This window comes from Tachyglossus aculeatus, chromosome 2 (assembly GCF_015852505.1).
Source record: "Tachyglossus aculeatus isolate mTacAcu1 chromosome 2, mTacAcu1.pri, whole genome shotgun sequence".
In the NCBI taxonomy this organism is placed as follows: domain Eukaryota; kingdom Metazoa; phylum Chordata; class Mammalia; order Monotremata; family Tachyglossidae; genus Tachyglossus; species Tachyglossus aculeatus.
The window spans coordinates 72,118,197-72,143,518 of record NC_052067.1 but is presented as its reverse complement, the minus strand read 5'-3'; the positions used below and the strand labels follow the sequence as shown (position 1 = coordinate 72,143,518).

Sequence of the window (25,322 nt, the reverse complement as noted above, 5' to 3'; positions counted from 1 at the left end):
AAGGGGGAGACAGACAACAAAGCAAAACATGAAGACAGGTGTCAAAACTGTCAGAATAAACAGAATTACAGCTATACGCACATCATTAATAAAATACAAAATGCCACTTTTTTAGGCCAGGATCTCATTAAATCTTATCAGAATACATTCCTACAAAATGGCAAAAGCAAATACAGGTCTAAGTCATGTATACGCTAGTCAACACCTCTGCAAAATTTACTAATCCTGAATAAGGTTTATAGCATCATTCAAACTGTCCTTGCACCAGATTTGTAGCCCTGTTATTATTTTCCACCGCAAAACTATTTAAGCAGTGTGACAGTATAAAAGCACTTTTAGGAGCATGAGAAAATTGGGGCACCATCAGGAGGTTGGGAAGAACTATGAGTCCTCATCAAATTGAGCAGTGGGAGAGGGTGAAAAGGTAAAATAGTTTGAATACAGCTTTTTTTCAATTACTGCATTCCTGTTTGAGTGTATCACTTCAAATATTACCTCGAATTTTCTAAACTGAAGCCAGTAATACCTTGCTTAACATTTCTCTCAAATTCATGAATTCGTTTCAATTGTCCATTCATTCATTCATCCAATCATATTTATTGAGCACTTACTGTGAGCCTTAATAAATGCCATCATTATTATCTTCTAGACTGTGAGCCCACTGTTGGGTAGGGACTGTCTCTATATGTTGCCAACTTGGACTTCCCAAGCGCTTAGTACAGTGCTCTGCACACAGTAAGCGCTCAATAAATACGATTGATTGATTGATTGATTACTGTGTGCACAGCACTGTACTAAGCGCTTGGGAAGTACAAGTTGGCAACATATAGAGATGGTCCCTACCCAACAACGGTCTCACAGTCTCGAAGATAATAATGATGGCATTTATTAAGCACTTAGTATGTGCAAAGCACTGTTCTAAGTGCTGGGGAGGTTGCAAGGTGATCAGGTTGTCCCACGGGGGGCTCACAGTCTTAATCCTCATTTTACAGATGAGGGAACTGAGGCACAGAGAAGTTAAGTGACTTGCCCAAAGTCACACAGCTGACAGTTGGCAGAGCAGGGATTCGAACCCATGACCTCTGGCTCCAAAGCCCGTGCTCTTTCCACTGAGCCACACATTAATGATTAAGAACAGGGGTTAAAAGGTACCCTTTTGCGTCAGATTAAAATAGATTTTCAACCCCAGAGGAAAATCAGAATGTGCGAAATGGAGATGTTGTTTTTCCAATTTTATATTCTCCAAATGGCTTCACACCCGTATTAAGATGAACATTCCAACAAGTTTGTTTTTACTACGGACTACCTGAAAGGTTTAACATTTAGTGCGTAAACTCACTGGTGGCAACAATGGACTCCAGACTGTAAGGTCATTATGAGCAGGGAACGTTTCCGCTAATTCTGCTGCACTGTACTCTCCCGAGCGCTTAAAACAGAGCTCTGCCCATAGTAAGTGCTCAATAAATACCACCGATTAATAAAGTAACTCCCGCCTTCTGTCTTTCCCCCGCCAGTCCCCATGCTTCAGTCTGCTGCCCAGATCATTTTTCTAAAAAAAATTCAGTCCACATTTCCAAGCTAGACCACCACTCTCCCTCCCTTCAAAACTTTCCTAAAATCACATCTCCTCCAAGAGGCCTTCCCTGATTAAGCTCTCACTTCCCCAATCGCCTTACCCTCTGTGCCACCTATGAACTCAGATCTGTACCCCTTAAGCACTTGATATTCACCCCACAGCACTTGGGCATATATCTTTACACTCTTCCACCGCCCCTTCTGCAATTTATTTTAATGTCTGTTTCCTTCACTAGGTTGCAAACCCCTTCCGGGCAAGGATCATGCATACAGTAAGCACTCAATTAATACCACTGATTGATTGGGCAAATAAGTTCTCACCTTTACAACTACTATAGTTTACACACTTTCTGTCCCTAAAGAAATTGTAAAGTCCTCTATATTTCCATTTAACAGTTTCCCCATCACCTCCCGGCCGACACGTATTCATCTGGACAACCTTGCAACCTCAGGAAATTGTTCTCATTCTGATCATCGACAATGAAGAACGATCACGCCGGAGTACTGCTCGAAATGTTGCTGGGGCGTAAAGAGGAATCCAAAAACTTTTGGGGGTTAAAGAGAACACCTGTCAAGGCCTTCACTCTACATAGTGTAACCTACTAGAAAGAGCATGGCAAAATAGGAAACAGCAGATCCAGATTCTAGTCCTGGCTCTGGGGCTTACTGTATGACCATGGGCAGGTCACTTAATGTCTCTGTGCCTCAGTTTCCTCTTTTGAATTGGATTGAGACTGTGAGCCCCATGTGGGACAGCCTGATTACCTCTTATCTACCCCAGTGCTTAGAATAGTGCTCGGCACATAGTAAGCACTTAAATACCATTATTATTATTATCATTATTTATTACTCTATTTATTTATTTATTTATTTTGCCTGTACATATCTATTTATTTTATTTTGTTAGTATGTTTGGTTTTGTTCTCTGTCTCCCCCTTTTAGACTGTGAGCCCACTGTTGGGTAGGGACTGTCTCTATATGTTGCCAACTTGTACTTCCCAAGCGCTTAGTACAGTGCTCTGCACACAGTAAGTGCTCAATAAATACGACTGACTGATTGATTTGAAAAATGGAGATTAAAAAAAAAAACCACCTGTTTTCCCTCCCTCTCGAAAGGTGAGCCCATGGGACCAGGACCGTGCTTGATCTAATTATCTCACATCTACTCCAATGAAACAGTTCATTGATTGATTGATTGCTCAGCAAGGTGACTATCACAGTAAACACCTGTATAAATACCATCATTATCATTAATCGGCATGTCCCCGTCCCCCCTCCGGGTAAATATTTTGTAAAAGAGATGCAGCTGGGCCCCAGGAGGCCTTCCCAGGCTGAGCCCCGCTTTTCCTCTGCTCCTCCTCCCCTCATCATCATCAATCGTATTTATTGAGCGCTTACTATGTGCAGGGCACTGTACTAAGCGCTTACCGTACTACTCCGCTCCCCATCGCCCCGACTCCCTTCCTCGGCTCTACCCCCGTCCCTGACCCACAACACTTGTGTGGAAATGTGCATATTTATTATTCTATTTATTTTACTAATGATGCGTCTACATTTGAGCGTTGTTGGTTAGGGACTGTCTCTATCTGTTGCCGAACTGAACTTTCCAAGCGCTTAGTACAGTGCCCTGCATACAGTAAGCACTCAAATACCGTTGAATGAATATCTATAATTCTATTTATAATGACGCTACTGATGCCTGGCTACTTGTTTTGTTGTCTGTCTCCCCCCTTCTAGACTGTGAGCCCGTTGCTGGGCAAGGATTGTCTTTGTTGCCGAATTGTACTTTCCAAGCGCTTAGTACAGTGCCCTGCATACAGTAAGCACTCAAATACCATTGAATGAATATCTATAATTCTATTTATAATGACGCTACTGATGCCTGTCTACTTGTTTTGTTGTCTGTCTCCCCCCTTCTAGACTGTGAGCCCGTTGCTGGGCAAGGATTGTCTTTGTTGCCAAACTGTACTTTCCAAGCGCTTAGTACAGCGCTTTCCACACAGTAAGAGGTCAGTACGATCGAATGAATATCTATAATTCTATTTATAATGATGCTACTGACGCCTGTCTACTTGTTTTGTTGTCTGTCTCCCCCCTTCTAGGTTGCGAGCCCGTTGTGGGTAGGGACTGTCTATCTGTTGCCGAACAGTACTTTCCAAGCGCTTAGTACAGTGCTCTGCACACAGTAGGCGCTCAATAAATACAAATGAATGAATGCTCTGCACTCAGTAAGCGCTCAGTCAATACGATTGATGAATGAATGAATGAGTCCATGCAAAAGCATTTTCTTTTTTTTAATTGCTCCTTCTCGGACACCAAGGAGGGCTGCTGGTAGACGGAGCCGGTGGGGCAGTGGGGGCAAAGCTTAGGCGCAGCCCCCTGTTATTATTATTATTATCATCATCAATCGTATTTATTGAGCGCTTACTGTGTGCAGAGCACTGTACTAAGCGCTTGGGAAGTACAAGTTGGCAACATATAGAGACAGTCCCTACCCAACAGTGGGCTCATTGGAGTAGCAACAGTGGGCTTAGCGGAAAGAGCCCGGGCTTGGGAGCCAGAGGTCGTGGGTTCTAATCCCGACTCCGCCACTTGTCAACTGCGTGACTTTGGGCCAGTCACTTCACTTCTCTGGGCCTCAGCTACCTCATCTGGAAAATGGGGATGAAGACTCTGAGCTCCCCGTGGGACAATCTGATAACCTTGTATCTGACCCAGTGCTTAGAACAGAGCTCAGCACATAGTAATAATAATGGCATTTTTTAAGCGCTATGTTACAGGCACTGTAGCACTGTACAAGCACTCACAGTTTTCATTCCCATTTTACGGATGAGGGAACTGAGGCCCAGAGAAGTGAAGTGACTTCACAGTCTTTTAGACTGTGAGCCCACTGTTGGGTAGGGACTATTTATTTTATTTTGTTGGTATGTTTGGTTTTGTTCTCTGTCTCCCCCTTTTAGACTGTGAGCCCGCTGTTGGGTAGGGACTGTCTCCATATGTTGCCAACTTGTACCTCCCAAGCGCTTAGTACAGTGCTCTGCACACAGTAAGCGCTCAATAAATACGTTTGATTGATTGATTGTACTTCCCAAGCGCTTAGTACAGTGCTCTGCACACAGTAAGCGCTCAATAAATACGATTGATTGATTGATTGACTTGCCCAAAGTCACCCAGCTGACAAGCGGCAGAGCCGGGATTAGAACCCATGACCTGTGAGTCCCACGTGGGGCAACCTGATTATCTTGTATTCCCCCCCCCCCCCCACCCCCAAGCACTTACAACAGTGCTTGGCACATAGTAAGCACTTAACAAATGCCATCATTATTATTATTATTATTATTATTATGACCTCTGAGTCTCAAACCCGGGTTCTTTCCACTAAGCCATGCTACTTAAACACATGAAGCAGCGTGGCTCAGTGGAAAGAGCCCAGGCTTGGGAGTCAGAAGGTCATGGGTTCTAATCCCAGCTTTGCCACGTGTCAGCTGTGTGACTTTGGGCAAGCCACTTAACTTCTCTGGGCCTCAGTGACCTCATCTGTAAAATGAGGATTATTAATAATAATAATGATGGCATTTATTAAGCGCTTACTAAGTGCAAAGCACTGTTCTAAATGCTGGGGAGGTGACAAGGTGATCAGGTTGTCCCCCGGGGGGGCTCACAGTTTTAATCCCCATTTTACAGATGAGGGAACTGAGGCCCAGAGAAGTGAAGTGACTTGCCCAAAGTCACACAGCTGACAGTTGGCGGAGCTGGAATTTGAACCCATGACCTCTGACTCCAAAGCCCAGGCTCTTTCCACTGAGCCACGCTGATTTAAGATTAAGAGTGGGAGCCCCACATGGAACAACCTGATCACCTTGTATCCCCCCCAGCACTTAGAACAGTGCTTGGCACATAGTAAGCACTTAACAAATACCATTATTATTATTATTATTACACAATGTTCCTGTTCTTTCATTCAATCGTATTTATTGAGTGCTTACTGTGTGCAGAGCACTGGACTAAGCGCCATCATCATTATTATAATTATTATTATTATTATTATTATGACCTCTAACTCCCAAGCCTGGACTCTTTCCGCTAAGCCACGCTGCTTAGTAAATACCATAGTAAGCGCTTAACAAATACCATTTTTATTATTATTATAATTACTATTATTATTACACAATTAATGTTCCTGTTCTTTCATTCAATCGTATTTATTGAGTGCTTACTGTGTGCAGAGCACTGGACTAAGCGCCATCATCATCATTATTATTATTATTATTATTATTATTATGACCTCTAACTCCCAAGCCTGGACTCTTTCCGCTAAGCCACGCTGTTTAGTAAATACCATAGTAAGCGCTTAACAAATACCATTTTTATTATTATTATAATTACTATTATTATTACACAATTAATGTTCCTGCTCTTTCATTCAATCGTATTTATTGAGTGCTTACTGTGTGCAGAGCACTGGACTAAGCGCCTGTAAAGGGCAATTCGGCAACAGATAGAGACAATCCCTCCCCCCGCACCGGGCTCACAGTCTAGAAGTGGAAAGACAGACAACAAAACAATATCAATAACATCCAAACAGATCAATAGAGGCGCTTAGTACAATGCTCCGCAAACAGTAAGCACTCAAAGAAGCAGTGTGGCTTAGTGGAAAGAGCCCGGGCTTGGGAGTCAGAGGTCATGGGTTCTAATCCCAGCTCCGCCACTTGTCAGCTGTGTGACTTTGGGCAAGTCACCTAACTTCTCTGGGCCTCAGTTACCTCATCTGTAAAATGGGAATTAATAATAATGATGGCATTTATTAAGCGCTTACTACGTGCAAAGCACTGTTCTAGGCACTGGGGAGGTTACAAGGTGATCAGTTTGTCCCACATGGGACTCACAGTCTTCATCCCCATTTCACAGATGAGGTCACTGAGGCCCAGAGAAGTGAAGTGACTTGCCCAAAGTCACACGGCCGACAATTGGCGGAGCCGGGATTTGAACCCATGACCTCTGACTCCAAAGCCCAGGCTCTTTCCACTGAGCCACGCCCCACGTGGGACATTCTGATCACCTTGTATCCTCCCCAGCGCTTAGAACAGTGCTTGGCACATAGTAAGCGCTTAACAAATACCAGGGTTATTATTATTATTATTCTCTGGGCCTCAGTTCCCTCATCTGTCAAATGGGGATGAAGACTGTGAGCCCCCCGTGGGACAACCTGATCACCTTGTAACCTCCCCTGTGCTTAGAACAGTGCTTCGCACATAGTAAGCGCTTAATAAATGCCATTATTATTATTATTAAATCCCAGCTCTGCCGCTTGTCAGCTGTGTGACTTTGGGTAAATGACTTCTCTGGGCCTCAGTTTCCTCATCTGTCAAATGGGGATGAAGCCTGTGAGCCCCCCGTGGGACAACCTGATCACCTTGTAACCTCCCCAGTGCTTAGAACAGTGCTTGGCACATAGTAAGCGCTTAATAAATGCCATTATTATTATTATTAAATCCCAGCTCTGCCGCTCGTCAGCTGTGTGACTTTGGGTAAATGACTTCTCTGGGCCTCAGTTCCCTCATCTGCAAAATGGGGATGAAGCCTGTGAGCCCCAAGTGGGACAACCTGATCACCTTGTATCCTCCCCCAGCACTCAGAACAGTGCTTTGCACAGAGTAAGAGCTTAACAAATACCATCATTATTGTTAGTAGTAGTAAATCCCGGTTCTGCCGCTTGTCAGCTGGGTGACTTTGGGCAAGTCACTTCACTTCTCTGGGCCTCAGTTCCCTCATCTGCAAAATGGGAACTAAGACTGTGAGTCCCACGTGGGACAACCTGATCACCTTGTATTAGAGAAGCAGCGTGGCTCAGTGGAAAGAGCACGGGCTTTGGAGTCAGAGGTCATGGGTTCAAATCCCGGCTCCGCCAATTGTCATTCATTCATTCAATTGTATTTATTGCATGCTTACTGTGTGCAGAGCACTGTACTAAGCGCTTGGGAAGTACAAGTGGGCAACATATAGAGACGGTCCCTACCCAACAGTTGTCAGCTGTGTGACTTTGGGCAAGTCACTTAACTTCTCTGGGCCTCAGTTACCTCATCTGTACAATGGGGATCAAGACTGTGAGCCCCACGTGGGACAACCTGATCACCTTGTAACCTTCCCGGCGCTTAGAACAGTGCTTTGCACATAGTAAGCGCTTAATAAATGCTATTATTATTATTATTATTATCCTCCCCCAGTGCTTAGAACAGTGCTTTGCACATAGTAAGCGCTTAACAAATACCATTATTATTATTATTATTATTATTATTATTATTAAATCCCGGCTCTGCCGCTTGTCAGCTGGGTGACTTTGGGCAAGTCACTTCACTTCTCTGGGCCTCATCAGTAAAATGGGGATGAAGCCTGTGAGCCCCCCGTGGGACAACCTGATCACCTTGTAACCTCCCCAGCGCTTAGAACAGTGCTTTGCACATAATAAGCGCTTAACAAGTACCATTACTATAATATTATTATATAGGTAATATAACATATCTATATGTTGCTGACTAGTACTTCCCAAGTGCTTATATATATACCATATCATAATATTACTAGATATTACATAGATAATATAATAACATATATCTATATGTTGACGACTTGTACTTCCCAAGTGCTTAGATATATAATATTGTCATAATATTATATCATTAGATATAATATTATATATCATATCATTATTATATCACTAGATATAATATTATATATAGATTATATAGATTATATTATAGATATATAATACAATATCATATAATATATATAGATTATATAGAATATAATATCATATAATATATATATTATATTATAGATATACAATATAATATCATATAATGTATATATGTTGACAACTTGTACTTCCCAAGCTCTTAGATATATATTATCATATCATATTATTATATAGATAGTATATAGATAATAATACCCCTCAGCGCTTAGAACAGTGCTTTGCACGTAGTAAGTGCTTAACAAATACCATCATTATTATAACATATAATATCTATATGTTGCCACCTTGTACTTCCCAAGCGCTTAGATGATATTGTCATAATATTATATCATTATATAGATAATATAACATATAATATCTATATATTGCCGACTTGTACTTCCCAAGCTCTTAGATATATATTATCATATCATATTATTATATAGATATTACATAGATAATATAATAATACCCCCCAGCACTTAGAACAGTGCTTTGCACATAGTAAGCGCTTAACAAATACCATCATTATTATAATAACATATATCTATGTGTTGCCGCCTTGTACTTCCCAAGCGCTCAGATAGATGATATTGTCATAACATTATAACATTATATAGATAATATAATAACATAATATCTATATGTTGCCTACTTGTACTTCCCAAGCTCTTAGATATATATTATCATATCACATTATTATAAAGATATTATATAGATAATATAATAATACCCCCCAGCGCTTAGAACAGTGCTTTGCACATAGTAAGCACTTAACAAATACCATCATTATAACATATATCTATGTGTTGCCGCCTTGTACTTCCCAAGCGCTTAGATAGATGATATTGTCATAATATCATATCATTATATAGCTATATAGATAATATAATAACATATAACATCTATATGTTGCCAACTTGTACTTCTCAAGCTCCTAGATATATATTATCATATCATATTATTATATAGATAATATAATAATACCCCCCAGTGCTTAGAACAGTGCTTTGCACATAGTAAGCGATTAACAAATACCATCATTATTATAATAACATATATCTATATGTTGCTGATTTGTACTTCCCAAGCGCTTAGATACTATTATGATGATATAGATATAGATCTATATCTATATATAGATACATATATCTACACATATCTACATATGTATATCTACATATATGTCTATATCTACATATATATCTATATATATATATATCTACATATCTACATAGATACATAGATACATGTAGATACAGAGATATGTAGATATCTACATATATCTATATATAGCTATATCTACATATATATCTATATATAGCTACATATCTACATAGATACATAGATACATGTAGATACAGAGATATGTAGATATCTACATATATCTACATATATCTATATATGTATATCTACATATATATCTATATCTACATATATCTATATCTACATATAGATATAGATCTATATCGTTATATATATATATCTATCATTATATAGATATTATATAGATAATATAATAACATATAATATCTATATGTTGCCGGCTTGTATTGCCCATGCGCTTAGACAGATGATAGTGGCTCAGTGGAAAGACCCCGGGCTTCGGAGTCAGAGGTCGTGGGTTCGAATCCCGGCTCCGACACGCGTCTGCTGTGTGACCTTGGGCGAGTCACTCCACTTCCCTGAGCCTCAGTGACCTCATCCGTAAAATGGGGATGAAGACTGTGAGCCCCCCGTGGGACAACCTGATCACCTCGTAGCCCCCCCCAGCGCTTAGAACAGGGCTTGGCGCAGAGGAAGCGCTTAACAAATACATTATTATTATCGTTATTATATTATAATAGCATTATAGAGATATTATATAGATAATCTAATAACATATGATATCTATATGTCGCCGACTTGTACTTCCCCAGCGCTTAAAGATGATAGTATCACATAATAATAAAGTTGCCTCCCCGCCCCCCGGTCCCGTCCTACCGGCTGGCGGGGGGAAGGGACGAGCGGTCGATCGATCGATCAATCGATCGATCGGCCGATGGATCGATGAATCGATGGATGGCCGGCCTCCCCGCTCTGCGCTCCTCAGGGTCCCCTCCCTCCCTCCCTCCGCGGCCCCTCCGCGGCCGGGCACGCGCAGGCAGGCGGGCGGGCACGCGCAGGCGGCCGGGCGGGCGGGCACGCGCGCTCCCCGCGCGCCGCCGCTTCCCGGACCACACGGCCCCGCGGGGGAAGGGGAGGGGCGACGTCAGGGGCAACCAGCCCGTGCGCAGGCGCGGCCGGCCTGGGCCCGCCCCCCTTTGTCCCCGCCCCCGCCGCTAACGTCCTCTGCGCATGCCCGACCCGACGACTCTGCTTCGGGCGGGCAAGGCCTGCTCTTCCTTACACGTTCTCGCGCTTCCCTCAGGGAGGCTCATTCATTCATTCATTCATTCATCCATTCATTCTTTCTTCTTCTTTCTTTCTTTCTTTCTTTCTTTCTTTCTTTCTTTCTCTCTTTCTCTCTTTCTTCCTTCCTTCCTTCCTTTCTTCCTTCCTTCCCTTCTTTCTTTCTTCCTTTCCTTCTTCCTTTCTTTCCTTTTCTTTCTCTCTTTCTTCCTTTCTTCCTTCCTTCCTTCCTTTCTTCCTTCCTTTCTTTCTTTCTTCCTTTCTTTCTTCCTTTTTTCCTTCCTTCCTTCCTTCCTTCCTTCCTTTCTTTCTTTCTTTCTTTCTTTCTTTCCTTCCTTCCTTCCTTCCCTTCTTTCTTCCTTCCTTTCTTCCTTCCTTTCTTCCTTCCTTTCTTTCTTCCTTTCTTCCTTCCTTCCCTTCTTCCTTCCTTCCCTTCTTTCTTCCTTCCTTTCTTTCTTCCTTCCTTTCTTTCTTCCTTCCTTCCTTTCTTCCTTCCTTTCTTTCTTCCTTTCTTCCTTCCTTCCTTCCTTCCTTCCTTCCCTCCCTTCTTTCTTTCTTCCTTTCCTTCTTCCTTTCTTTCCTTCTTTCTTTCTTCCTTCCTCCCTTCCTTCCTTTCTCCCTTTCTTCCTTTCTTTCTTCCTTCCTTCCTTCCTTCCTTCCTTCCTTCCTTCCTTCCTTCCTTCCTTCCCTTCTTTCTTTCTTCCTTTCTTCCTTCCTTCCTTCCTTCCCTTCTTTCTTTCTTCCTTTCTTTCTTTCTTTCTTTCTTTCTTTCTTTCTTTCTTTCTTTCTTTCTCTTTCTTTTTCTTTCTTTCTTTCTTTCTTTCCTTCTTTCTTTCTTTCTCCCTTCCTTCCTTTCTTCCTCCCTTCCTTCCTTTCTTCCTTCCTTCCTTCCTTCCTTCCTTCCTTCCTTCCTTCCTTTCTTTCTTCCTTCCTTCCTTCCTTCCTTCCCCTTCCTTCCTTCCTTCCTGTCTTTCTTTCTTCCTTCCTTCCCTTCTTCCTTCCTTTCTTCCTTTCTTCCTTTCTTCCTTCCTTTCTTTCTTTCTTTCTTCCTTTCTTCCTTTCTTTCTTTCTTCCTTTCTTCCTTCCTTCCTTCCTTCCTTCCTTTCTTTCTTTCCTTCTTTATTTCTCTTCCTGTGTGCAGAGTACTGTACTAAGCGCTTGGGAAGTACAAGTCGGCAACACATAGGGACCGTCTCTATATGTTGCCAACTTGTACTTCCTAAGCGCTTAGTACAGTGCTCTGCACACAGTAAGCACTCAATAAATATGATTGAATGAATGAATAGAGACGGTCCCTACCCAACAGCGGGCTCACAGTCTAGAAGGGGGAGACGGAGAAGAAAGCAAAACATATTAACAAAATAAAATGAATAGAATAAATATGGACAAATAAAATAAATAGAGTAATAAATACCAATTAATTCATTCATTCGATCGTATTTATTGAGCGCTTACTGTGTGCAGAGCACTATACTAAGCATTTGGGAAGTACAAGTTGGCAACATATAGAGAATGTCCCTACCCAACAGGGGCCTCACAGTCTAGAAGGGGGAGACAGACAACAAAACAAAACATACATTACATGCATACATGTCGTACTCATTCATTCTTTCAGTCGTATTCATTAATAATAATAATAATAATAATAATAATCATGAGGGCATTTTTTAAGTGCTTACTACATGCCAAGCACTGTTCTAAGTGCTGGGGAGGCTACAAGGTGATCAGGTTGTCCCACGGGGGGCTCACAGTCTTCATCCCCATTTTGCAGATGAGGGAACTGAGGCCCAGAGAAGTGAAGTGACTTGCCCAAAGTCACACAGCCGACAATTGGCGGAGCTGGGATTTGAGCCCATGACCTCTTAATTATTCATTCATTCAATTGAATTTATTGAGCGCTTACTGTGTGCAGAGCACTGTACTAAGCGCTTGGGAAGTACAAGTCAGCAACACATAGAGACGGTCCCTACCCAACAGCGGGCTCAAGGTCTAGAAGGGGGAGACAGAGAATAAAACAAATTAACAAAATAAAATAAATAGAATAGATTACTGCCGCTGTCTGCCTCCTTCGCTCTTATGCTTGAGCTGCCGAACGCTGCTGGCGAAAGTCTAGACACCATGCCAACCTCGTTCACTTCAAGTTTATCCTTTCCTGCCATAACTCAGCCCTCTCCTCTGCCAGACAAAATTATTTCTCCTCCCTTATTGACACCCATGCCCATCACCCCGCCAGCTCTTCCATACATTCAACTCCCTTCTCAGGCCCCCGGTTTCTCCCCCTCCTCCTTCCCTCACCCCCAACGATCTGGCCTCCTACTTCATTAACAAAATTCAATTCAATCCATCAAAATTGAAAATTGAATCCATTCAAAATTAAATCCATCAGGTCTGACCTCCCCAAAGTCACTCCCCCCACCTTCTCCAACCCCCCGGCTCTCAACACTCTCTGCTACTCTCCCATCCTTCCCAGCGGTATCCTCAGAGGAGCTCTCCTCCCTCCTCTCAAGTGCTACTCCAGCCACCTGTGCTTCTAACCCCATTCCCTCTCATCTCATGAAATCTCTCGCTCCATCCCTTCTCCCCTCCTTAACTTCCATCTTCAACTGCTCACTCTCCACTGGTTCCTTCCCCTCTGCCTTCAAACATGCCCATGTCTCTCCCATCCTAAAAAAACCCTCTTTTGACCCCACCTCACCTTCTAGTTATCGCCCCATATCCCTCCTACCATTCCTTTCCAAACTCCTTGAACGAGTTGTCTACACACGCTGCCTCGAATTCCTCAACGCCAACTCTCTCCTCGACCCCCTGCAATCTGGCTTCCGTCCCCTACATTCCACGGAAACTGCCCTCTCAACGGTCACCAATGACCTCCTGCTTGCCAAATCCAACGGCTCATACTCCATCCTAATCCTCCTCGACCTCTCAGCTGCCTTCGACACTGTGGACCACCCCCTTCTCTTCAATACGCTATCTGACCTTGGCTTCACAGACTCCGTCCTCTCCTGGTTCTCTTCTTATCTCTCTGGTCGTTCTTTCTCAGTCTCTTTTGCAGGCTCCTCCTCTCCCTCCCATCCTCTTACTGTGGGGGTTCCCCAAGGTTCAGTGCTTGGTCCCCTTCTATTCTCGATCTACACGCACTCCCTTGATGACCTCATTCGCTCCCACGGCTTCAACTATCATCTCTACGCTGATGACACCCAGATCTACATCTCTGCCCCTGCTCTCTCCCCCTCTCTCCAGGCTCATATCTCCTCCTGCCTTCAGGACATCTCCATCCAGATGTCTGCCCGCCACCTAAAACTCAACATGTCCAAGACTGAACTCCTTGTCTTCCCTCCCAAACCCTGCCCTCTCCCTGACTTTCCCATCACTGTTGACGGCACTACCATCCTTCCCGTCTCACAATCCCGCAACCTTGGTGTTATCCTCGACTCCGCTCTTTCATTCACCCCTCACATCCAAGCCGTCACCAAAACCTGCCGGTCTCAGCTCCGCAACATTGCCAAGATCTGCCCTTTCCTCTCCATCCAAACCACTACCCTGCTCATTCAAGCTCTCATCCTATCCCATCTGGACTACTGCATCAGCCTTCTCTCTGATCTCCCATCCTCGTGTTTCTCCCCACTTCAATCCATACTTCATGCTGCTGCCCGGATTGTCTTTGTCCAGAAACGCTCTGGGCATGTTACTCCCCTCCTCAAAAATCTCCAGTGGCTACCAATCAATCTGCACATCAGGCAGAAACTCCTCACCCTGGGCTTCAAGGCTGTCCATCACCTCACCCCCTCCTACCTCACCTCCCTTCTCTCCTTCTACAGCTCAGTCCGCACCCTCTGCTCCTCTGCCGCTAATGTCTTCACCGTACCTCATTCTCGCCTGTCCCGCCATCGACCCCCGGCCCACATCATCCCCCGGGCCTGGAATGCCCTCCATCTGCCCATCCTCCAAGCTAGCTCTCTTCCTCCCTTCAAAGCTCTACTGAGAGCTCACCTCCTCCAGGAGGCCTTCCCAGACTGAGCCCCTTCCTTCCTCTCCCCCTCATCCCCCTCTCCATCACCCCCATCTTACCTCCTTCCCTTCCCCACAGCACCTGTATATATGTTTGTACATATTTATTACTCTATTTATTTATTTATTTTACTTGTACATATCTATTCTATTTATTTTATTTTGTTAGTATGTTTGGTTGTGTTCTCCGTCTCCCCCTTTTAGACTGTGAGCCCACTGTTGGGTAGGGACTGTCTCTATATGTTGCCAACTTGTACTTCCCAAGCGCTTAGTACAGTGCTCTGCACACAGTAAACGCTCAATAAATACGATTGATTGATTGATTGATGGAAGGGGGAGACAGACATCAAAACAAAACATGTGAACAGGTGTCAAGTCATCAGAATAAATAGAAGTAAAGCTGGATGCCCATCATTAGCAGAAGAAAGAGAATAGTAAATATGTACAAGTAAAATAAATAGAGTAATAAATCTGTACAAACATATATACAGGTGCTGTGGGGAGGGCAGGGCAGGGGCGTGGGGAGGAGGAGAGGGTAAAGGGGGCTCATCCCTCTGCTGCTGTGGCTACTGGCCCTTCTACACCTGCAAACAGGTGCTGCAGCCCAACAGGAGCGAAATGGGGTTGTGGGAGGGGACATCAGTCACCCTGCTCCTGGACATTTCGGCTGAGTGGCACGTCGCCAGCATCGTCTGCACCTCCGACGGGCCCATCGCCTCGGTGACCCCAAGAGGACCAGAAGACCCCCTTCTCATCATCACCATCACTCAGCGTTACAGGGGACGACTGAACGTCTCCACCCACTACTCCCTGACCGTCAGCAACCTGAGTCTGGAGGACACGGGAACCTACAGACCTGACGTCCACACTGCTGACACTACCACCACCACTACCACCAGCCTGTTCTCCCTGCACGTCTATGAGCTGCTGGTGGAGCCCTCAGCGATGGTGAAGCCCACGGCGTCTGACCACGGGGTCTGTAATAATAATAATAATGGCATTTATTAAGCACTTACTATGTGCAAAGCACTGTTCTGTACCGTCACCCTGACCTGCTCCGTGGCCGGGGAAGGGGACAATGTGACTTTGAGCTGGACGCCCCTGGGGCCTGAGACCACCGAGTCTTCCAAAGCCTCCATCCTCAGCATCTCCCGGAGGTCTGGGGACCCTCCCCAAGATGATGATGATGATGATGGCATTTCTTAAGCACTTACTATGTGCAAAGCACTGTTCTAAGCGCTGGGCGGATACAAGATGATCAGGTTGTCCCACGTGGGGCTCACAGTCGTAATCCCCATTTTTCAGATGAGGTAACTGAGGCCCAGAGAAGTGAAGTGACTTGCCCAAAGTCACACAGCTGACAAGCGGCGGAGCCGGGATTTGAACCCATGATCTCTGACTCCCAAGCCCGTGCTCTTTCCACTGAGCCACGCTACTTCTCTAGCCACGCTGCTTCTCTAAGACAACACATGCACGGCCACAAACCCTGTCAGCGACAACTCCCACACCGTCTCCGCTGACCGTATCCTCTGTCTAGACGAGCAAGAAAATTTGGCCTCAACAAAATCAAGCTTGTCCACCCAATCTGTGGTCCTGTTAGTGGTCCTGTTAGTCCTGCTGGTAGGACCCAACCTCTATTTCGTAGTCAAATAATAATAATAATAATAATAATAATGATGATGGCATTTGTTAAGCATTTACTATGTGCAAGGCACTGTTCTAAGCGCTGTGGGGGATACAGTGCGGTCAAGTTGTCCCACGTGGGGCTCACAGTCTTAATCCCCATTTTTACAGATGAGGTAACTGAGGCTCAGAGAAGTTAAGTGACTTGCCCAAGGTCACACAGCAGACTTGTGGTGGAGCCGGGATTCGAACCCATGACCTCTGACTCCAAAGCCCGCGCTCTTTCCACTGAGCCACGCTGCTTCTCTAAATAATGGCATTTATTAAGCACTTACCATGTGCAAAGCACTGTTCTAAGCGCTGCGGAGGTTACAAGGAGACCAGGTTGTCCCACGGGGGGCTCAGTCTCGAGCCCCATTTTACAGATGAGGTAACTGAGGCCCAGAGAAGTGAAGTGACTTGCCCAAAGTCACACAGCTGACAATTGGCGAAGCCGGGATTTGAACCCATGACCCCTGACTCCAAAGCCCGGGCTCTTTCCACTGAGCCACGCTGCTGAGTCAAATGGATCAAACGGTGATAGAGAAAGAAAAGACAAGGAACCATATAGATCTCCTACCAAGCTGAGAGAAGAGCCACCACCAAAAGCCGCAACAACAATTGACTCAACCATCCAGCCAACCCAGAAGGAGGAGAGCCCCTCCCCGTCCAGTTGGCCTATGAACAGATCATACGAGCAGCAGCCTGATGTGCATATAGCTATAATTCTATTTTTTTCTGACGATTTTGACACCTGTCTACATGTTTTGTTTTGTTGTCTGTCTCTCCCTTCTAGACTGTGAGCCCATTGTTGGGTGGGGACCGTCTCTATACGTTGCTGACTTGTACTTCCCAAGCACTTAGTACCGTGCTCTTCACACAGTAAGCGCTCAATAAATACTATCGAATGAATGAATGAATGAGACAGACAGCAAAACAAAACACGTCGACAGGTGTCGAAAGTGTCGGAATAAATAGAATTATAGCTATATAATGATAATAATGTTGGCAAGGCAAGATGCCAGGGAGACCTGGGAGCACCCCTACTCTGCGAAGAGAAGCAGAAAGAAGTGTGGGTACAGGTGGGGGTGCTCAGCAACTTTGAGGAGCACTGCATGAAGTTGTATGTCTTCATTCGGATAGCCCCTTACTTGTCGTGGCTAGAAAGTGTCACTCAGGATTGCTTCCTGGGGGGCTCAGACTGACACCTCCCTCCTCGTCTCCCTGCCGCACCCACGGAGTGAGTTTGGGGGAAACAGCCGAGGCCTAGAGTAATGGGGGAGTCACGGGGAGACGAACAGAGGTAACCGGAAGCATGTCATGTTTATTACTCTATTTATTTATTTATTTTACTTGTACATATCTATTCTATTTATTTTATTTTGTTAGTATGTTTGGTTCTGTTCTCTGTCTCCCCCTTTTAGACCGTGAGCCCACTGTTGGGTAGGGACTGTCTCTATACGTTGCCATCTTGTACTTCCCAAGCGCTTAGTACAGTGCTCTGCACACAGTAAGCGCTCAATAAATATGATTGATTGATTGATTGGTATTTGTTAAGCGCTTACTATGCGCCAAGCACTGTTCTAAGCGCTGGGATAGATAAAAGGTTATTAGGTTGTCCCACTTGGGGCTCACAGTCTTGATCCCCATTTTACAGATGAGGTAACTGAAGCACAGAGAAGTTAAGTGACTGGCCCAAAGTCACACAGCTGATAAGTGGCGGAGTCGGGATTAGAACCCGTGAACTCTGACTCCCAAACCCGGGACCTTTCCACTAAGCCACACTGCTTCTCTATATGCACATCATTAATAAAATAAATAAAATAGTAAATATGTACAGGTAAAATAAATAAAGTAATAAATCTGGGCAAATATATACAAGTCCTGTGGGGAAGAGAAGGAGATAGGGCGGGGTTGGGGGAGAGGATAAAGGGGGGTCAGTCTGGGACACTTACTGTGTGCACAGCCCTGTACTAAGCGCTTGGGAAGTACAATTTCCAATTAGGGATTAAGACTGGGAACCCCATGTGGGACAGAGACTGGGGCCAACACGATTTGCTTGTAATAATAAGAATAATTCCCAAGCACTTAGTACAGTGCTCTGCACACAGTAAGCACTCAATAAATACGATTGAATGAATGAATGATGGTGTTTGTTAAGCACATACTATGTGCCGAGCACTGTTCTGAGCACTGAGGAAGATACAAGGTTAACAGGTTGTCCCACGTGGGGCTCACAGCCTTCATCCCCATTTTACAGATGAGGTCACTGAGGCTCAGAGAAGTTAAGTCACACACCTTTCAAGTGGTGGAGCTGGGATTAGAACCCATGACCTTCTGACTCCCAAGCCCGGGCTCTTTCCACTAAGCCACATTTCCCTTCTAAGTTCCCGCGCTTCCCTCAGGGAGACTGATTCATTCATTTATCCATTCATTCAGTCAATCAATCAATCAATCAATCAATAAATCGTATTTATTGAGCGCTTACTGTGTGCAGAGCATTGTACTAAGCGCTTGGGAAGTACAAGTTGGCAACATATAGAGACAGTCCCTACCCAACAGTGGGCTCACAGTCTAAAAGGGGGAGACAGTCGTATTTATTGAACACTTACTGTATGCAGAACACTGTACTAAGCACTTGGAAAGTACAATTTCCAAGAGAAGCAGCGTGGCTCAGTTGGAAAGAGCCCGGGCTTTGGAGTCAGAGGTCATGGGTTCAAATCCCAGCTCTGCCAATTACCAGCTGGGTGACTTTGGGTAAGTCACTTAACTTCTCTGGGCCTCAGTTACCTCATCTGTAAAATGGGGATGAAGACTGTGAGCCCCCGGTGGGACAACCTGATCACTTTGTAACTTCCCCAGCGCTTAGAACAGTGTTTTGCACATAGTAAGCGCTTAATAAATGCCATTAAAAAAAAGCAGCATGGTTTACTAGGAAGAGCACGGCCTTGGGAGTGAGAGGTCGTGGGTTCTAATCCCTGCTCTACCACTTGTCAGCTATGTGACTTTGGGAAAGTCACTTAACTTCTCTGTGCCTCAGCTACCTCATCTGTAAAATGGGGATTAAGACTGTGCCCCATGTGGGACAACTTGATTACCTTGTATCTACCCCAGGCTTGGAACAGTGCTTGGCTGATTAGTAAGCGCTTAACAAATACCATTATTATTATTAGTAGTAGTATTATTACAATTTCCAATTAGGGATTTTGAATGTGAGCCCTGTGTGGGACAGGGAGTGTGTCCAACCCGATTTGCTTGTATCCACCCCATCGCTTAGTACAGTGCCTCGCACATAGTAAGCACTTAACAAATACCGTTATTGGGTAGGGATTGTCTCTACCTGTTGCCGAACTGTACTTTCCAAGTGCTTTGTACAGTGCTCTGCATACAGTGCTCAATAAATATGACTGAATGAATGAAAGAATGAAATACCATCATTATTACAATTCAGCAACAGAGACAATACCTGCCCACAACAGGCTCACAGTCTAGAAGGGGGGAGACAGACATCAAAACAAGTGAACAGGCATCAATAGCATTGATATAAATAAATTCATTCATTCAATTGTATTTATTGAGCGCTTACTATGTGCAGAGCACTGTACTAAGCGCTTGGGAAGTATGTGTTGGCAACATATAGAGATGGTCCCTACCCAACAGCGGGTTCACAGTCAAGAAGGGGGAGACAGAGAACAAAATAAAACATATTAGAATGAAACAAAACATATTAGAACAAAACAAAACATACTGAACAAAACAAAACATCCCAAAACAAAACATTAGAACAAAACAAATTAGAACAAAACAAAACCTACTGAACAAAACAAAACATCCTCATTTGACAGCAGGGGAAACTGAGGTACAGGGAGGTTAAGGGGCTTGCTCAAATAGATTTATAGCTGTATACACATCATTAATGAAATCAATAGAATTCTAAATAGGTACATATATACACACAAGTGCCATGGGACAGGGTGGGGGGTAGAACAGAGGGAGATAGTGGGGATGATTATTTTTTAGTCTTTTAGACTGTGAGCCCACTGTTGGGTAGGGACTGTCGCTATATGTTGCCAATTTGTACTTCCCAAGTGCTTAGTACAGTGCTCTGCACATAGTAAGCGCTCAATAAATACGATTGATGATGATGATGATGATGGGGAGGGGAGGTGGGGCAGAGGAAAAGGGGGGCTCGGTCCGGGAAGGAGCCCAGAGCTGAATGGGCGACGCGGCTGGGGAAGAGGAGGCTGGAGGGCAATAGCCTTTTCAAACCTATTGGGTTAGCTCATTGTGGGCAGGGAGTGAGAAGCCGCATGGTGGAATGGGTAGAGTATAGGCCTAGGTGTCAGAAAGTCATGGGTTCTAATCCCGCCTCTGCCACCTGTCTGCTGTGTGACCTTGGGCTTGACTTCTCTGTGCCCCAGCGACCTCATCTGCAAAATGGGGAGTAAGACTGTGAGCCCCATGTGGGACAGGGACTGTAACCAAACCAATTCTCTCGTACCCAACCCGGTGCTTAGAGCAGTGCTTGGCACATAATAAGCGCTTAACAAATACCATAATGATGATGGAGTGTGTCTGTTGTTGTATTGTACTTTCCAAGTGCTTAGTACAGTGCTCTGCACACAGTAAGCACTCAGTAAATAGGATTGAATGAATAAATACGGTTGAAATGGATTGAATTTTTTTGTTTGTTTTTTATGCTGTGGGTTCTCATCACAGCTCCATTCATTCATTCATTCATTCAATCATATTTATTGAGCGCTTACTGTGTGCAGAGCACTGTGCTAAGCGCTTGGGAACTAAAAGTTGGTAACATAGAGAGATGGTCCCTAACCATTAGCGGGCTCACAGTCTAGAAGGGGGAGACAGACAACAAAACAACACATATTAACAAAATAAATAGAATAGTAAATATGTACAAGTAAAAGTAAAAATATTTGAAAATACTTAATGCACACAATCCCGCAGACTTAAACCCTAACCTTGGCATTATCCATAATTCCTCCCTCTCTTTCAACTCCCACACTGTCAGGTGTATTTCCTCCACATCATTTCCTGGATCTGCCCTTTCCTGTCCATCCAGCCACCACCTGATCCAGGTACTTGTCTTATCCCTGCTTAATTACGGCATCTTCCTGCTAAAGTGGGATCCCTGCCTCCTGTCTCTTCCTCTCTGCAGTCCATACTTCACTCTGTTGCCTGGGTTACTTTTCTAAAGCATCATTCCGCACATGTCTCCTCACTCGTCGAAACAGTCCAGTGGTTATCCATTACTTTCTGCATCAGGCATAAATCACTTCATCCTCAGTTCCCTCATTCATTCATTCATTCAATCCTATTTATTGAGCACTTAGTGTGTGCAGAGCACTGTATTAAGCACTTGGGAAGTACAATTCAGAAACAAATAGAGACTATCCCTGTCCACAATGGGCTCACAGTCTAGAAATCTGTAAAATGGGGATCAAAGACTATGAGCCCCAAGTGGGACGTGGATTATGATTAACTTGTAAGCTACCTTAGTGCTTAGTACAGGGCCTGGCACATAGTAAGAACTTAACAAATACTATAAAAAAATGACTTCACATGAAAAATAAATGGTTTACCGTTTCAACAGACTTGAACAACATATTAACAACACACTTCATTACCACCAAAGGGAAAGTTGGGAATATTTGATTCATACATCCCTAAATATTAGGTTAAATGTGAAGATAGTCAACTTGGACACACAATCCCTGTTTTCAAGGATCTTACAGTGTTGCGTGGGTCAAAGAAAATAAAGTAAATTGCAGGTAGGGGGAAGTGACCAAGTTGAAGAAACAAAAAAAGAAATGCAGTTGTCCTTTGCACAACAGGACAATGGTAGGAGCATCAGAGCTAGGCATATGCAGGAAAGAGCAGTTGTTTCAGGGGCGGCTTACCAGCAACGGTCCAAAGGTTCTGTCACTCGGGGTAATCCTGACTCCTGTCTGACTGAGTAAACACCCTCCTACCACCCCAATGAAGAAGGTCGTCACGAAAATCTGTCTGAATCTGTCTCTACGGAACAATCAATCTCCATCAGGCCGTGTAAGCATCTACCAATGCCGCAGTAGTATAAGCTACAAACTCGGCCCATGTATGTGCTATAAGTGACACCATACTTTCTGGTGACAACTTCTCATTGTCACATGGTGCTTGAATATTTACGATTGAATGAATGAATGAAAGAATATTATTGTTGGGTGTGGCACACTTTCAATGCACAAAATATTGGTAATTAGATGGTGTTTGTAATGGAAGTGCCAGAATGAAAGAGAAGCAAAGGTAAGTTTACAATATCTGGAAGCGGATGAGGAATTAGACACTCCGCTTCATGTTAGACAGATGGCATGAGACAGGAGAACCACGCCTTTCCAGAAGTCTCTTTTTCCTGGACTTAGTCAGTGGTGAGATATGGAAGTGAAGGAAAAATAGCACACAGGAAAATGACGAAGGCTCACCCTGCTCGCCCCATCCTATTCCTGAGATGTCAGGAAGGGCAGCCATCGCACGGTTCTTTGCACTCTAGTGGGCTGGCTGAGTCATTAGTCTGATTTAGTAATGGCATTTCTTAGAATCTTGGCAAGTGTGCATAAAATTATCATTTTCAAGAAAGTATTTGGTGAAATAGGCATGGAATAAACTGATCCTAAGTGATCCTTCAGTGTTCCATTTTATACGTTATACATTATCGGCTATATGTATACATTATCGGCTGTCTTATTTTTTTCTCACTACATCAGAAAGGTACCCAGAAAAATATACGCAGACTGAGAGAGAAAGGGACGGTAGACATTCTGACACCATTTTACAGAGCTGCAGAAAAGTGCAGATTTTTGTGACGTCTTTCTTCATTGGGGTGGTAGGAGGGTGGTTTCTCAGTCAGACAGGAGTCAAGATTACCCCGAGTGACAGAACCTTTGGACTATTGCTGCTAAGCCGCCCCTGAAACAACTGCTCTTTCCTGCATATGCCTAGCTCTGATGCTCCTACCATTGTTCTGTTGTGCAAAGGACAACTGCATTTCTTTTTTTGTTTCTTCAACTTGGTTACTTCCCCCTACCTGCAATTTACTCTATTTTCTTTGACCCACGCCACACTGCAAGATCCTTGAAAACAGGGATTGTGTGTCCAAGTTGACTATCTTCACATTTAACCTAATATTTAGGGATGTGTGAATCAAATATTCCCAACTTTCCCTTTGGTGATAATGAAGTGTGTTGTTAAAGTGGGGTTCTCTATGGAAGACTGAGATGGAAAGCTGCTTCAATTGCCAGTTCAATTTCATAAAATTAAAGTCAGAAATTCAATGAGTCAACAGCTCTACAAAGCAATGTAGTATTGAACCTTTTTTATGGCTGAGACTTGTACCAACTGCAAATGTCTCTGTAAAATGGCATTGAGGGCTTTCACATTTATTTTTCCCAAATGACTTTTCGAACAGACTTGTTAAAGGCAACAGACTTGTTAAAGGCAATTTGTCCACTGTCACATAGCAGTTAAGTGCAGGAACTAGGTTTATAATCCAGGTTTATTGACTCCTAGTCTTGGACTTTACCATTAGGCCACGGTGCAGTTAATATTTCTGAAAATGGCAGCCTATCTAATGCAAATCCTTCCTTAAATCTATCCTCTTAGAAAAAACATTTACCATTGTGTCTTCGTTTTTCTCATTGGATCAGTCAGTCACTATGGAGATAATTATGACAATACAAGGAATTATACCTTCAGGTGAGAAATAAGCAGCTTAAGTACATGCCACTTGATACACTAAAGAACCATTTCCCCAACAATGGAATCAAATTCTGCTGCTTTAATTTTCCATGGCCTTATTCAATCCTGTTTTTAATATCTTAAGAACTGCTGCTGCTTCCTTCAAGAGTTCATTTTTATGATGTTGTAGGGTTTCAGCATAAGAGGTAACAGAGGCTATTTCAGTACTGGGCCATGATTTCATTCACTTCTTGGCTATGCTGTAGATTCCGACTGTGAGACACCTGTTCACCGGGAGTTGCACTGAGTTCATCAGAACCCTTGCTAATGATTTGATAGTATTCCTTGCCAGATTCAAGTCTACCGATGAGAAGTCGGCTTATTTTACCACTCTAACCCTCTAACATCCTCAAAGGCAGAGGCTGAACCTCATCGTTGTTCTATAAGTGCATTTAGCACACTGTGATAAGCAGGATTTCAAACTGTCAAATGATCAAGGGCCATCAGATAAATCTCACTAATGTGATTGACAGTTCAACCTTTGCCCAAATCAATTAATCAATCAGTCAGTCGTATTTATTGAGCACTTACTGTGTGCAGAGCAATGGACCATGAGCTTGGGAAAGAACGATAGAACAGACATACATTACTGTCATGAGAGAAGGTGCCAAGTCTAAAAGTTCCTTCTGCTCAGTGTTATTGTGATTTATGATCTAGATAGACGTAGGCTGGCAAGAATTCTCATATCATGGTAACAGGTTGGCTAGTTTGACCCTTCCTGGTTACTGGGGCCATAGACAGACTCTGGAAAATATGGATCATAGAGCCTATGATCCAGGTAGGTCCTAGGACTGATGGAATTAGGTGTCCTCACAACCTCCAGCAGCAAAAAATGTAGGGCCACAAAGATGGATAAATCCCCAAAGCCAGGTATAACCCTCTTCCGTAGTCTCCGCTCTATCACTTATATTGCTACTGAAGTCTGCTGTGGGGTTAGAATTTCTGACCAAGGATGAACAGAGGGAACTGTGATAATCATAATAGCCAATTCTATTCCATATTACAGCCAGACACTGGGGTTCTTTACGGAAGACTGAGATGGAAAGCTGCTTCAATTGCCAGTTCAATTTCATAAAATTAAAGTCAGAAATTCAATGAGTCAACAGCTCTACAAAGCAATGTAGTATTGAACCTTTTTTATGGCTGAGACTTGTACCAA

The 25,322-nt window shown here is 43.8% G+C and overlaps 1 protein-coding gene and 1 pseudogene across 2 annotated transcripts in view; one reads left to right on the top strand and one right to left on the bottom strand.

Annotated features, from left to right (window-relative positions):
* Positions 1–25,322, bottom strand: part of SHPRH (SNF2 histone linker PHD RING helicase) — a 171,384-nt gene that overhangs the window by 128,463 nt on the left and 17,599 nt on the right. Inside the window, exon 1 of one of the 2 annotated variants that reach the window (XM_038762893.1) lies at positions 10,292–10,396. The exons of the other annotated variant lie outside the window; for it this stretch is intronic. The gene's annotated coding sequence lies outside the window, so the exon portion shown is untranslated. Of the gene's footprint in view, positions 1–10,291; positions 10,397–25,322 lie in introns of those variants that run through there. 2 annotated transcript variants of the gene reach the window in all.
* On the top strand, positions 10,366–25,261 carry LOC119941826 (annotated as a pseudogene).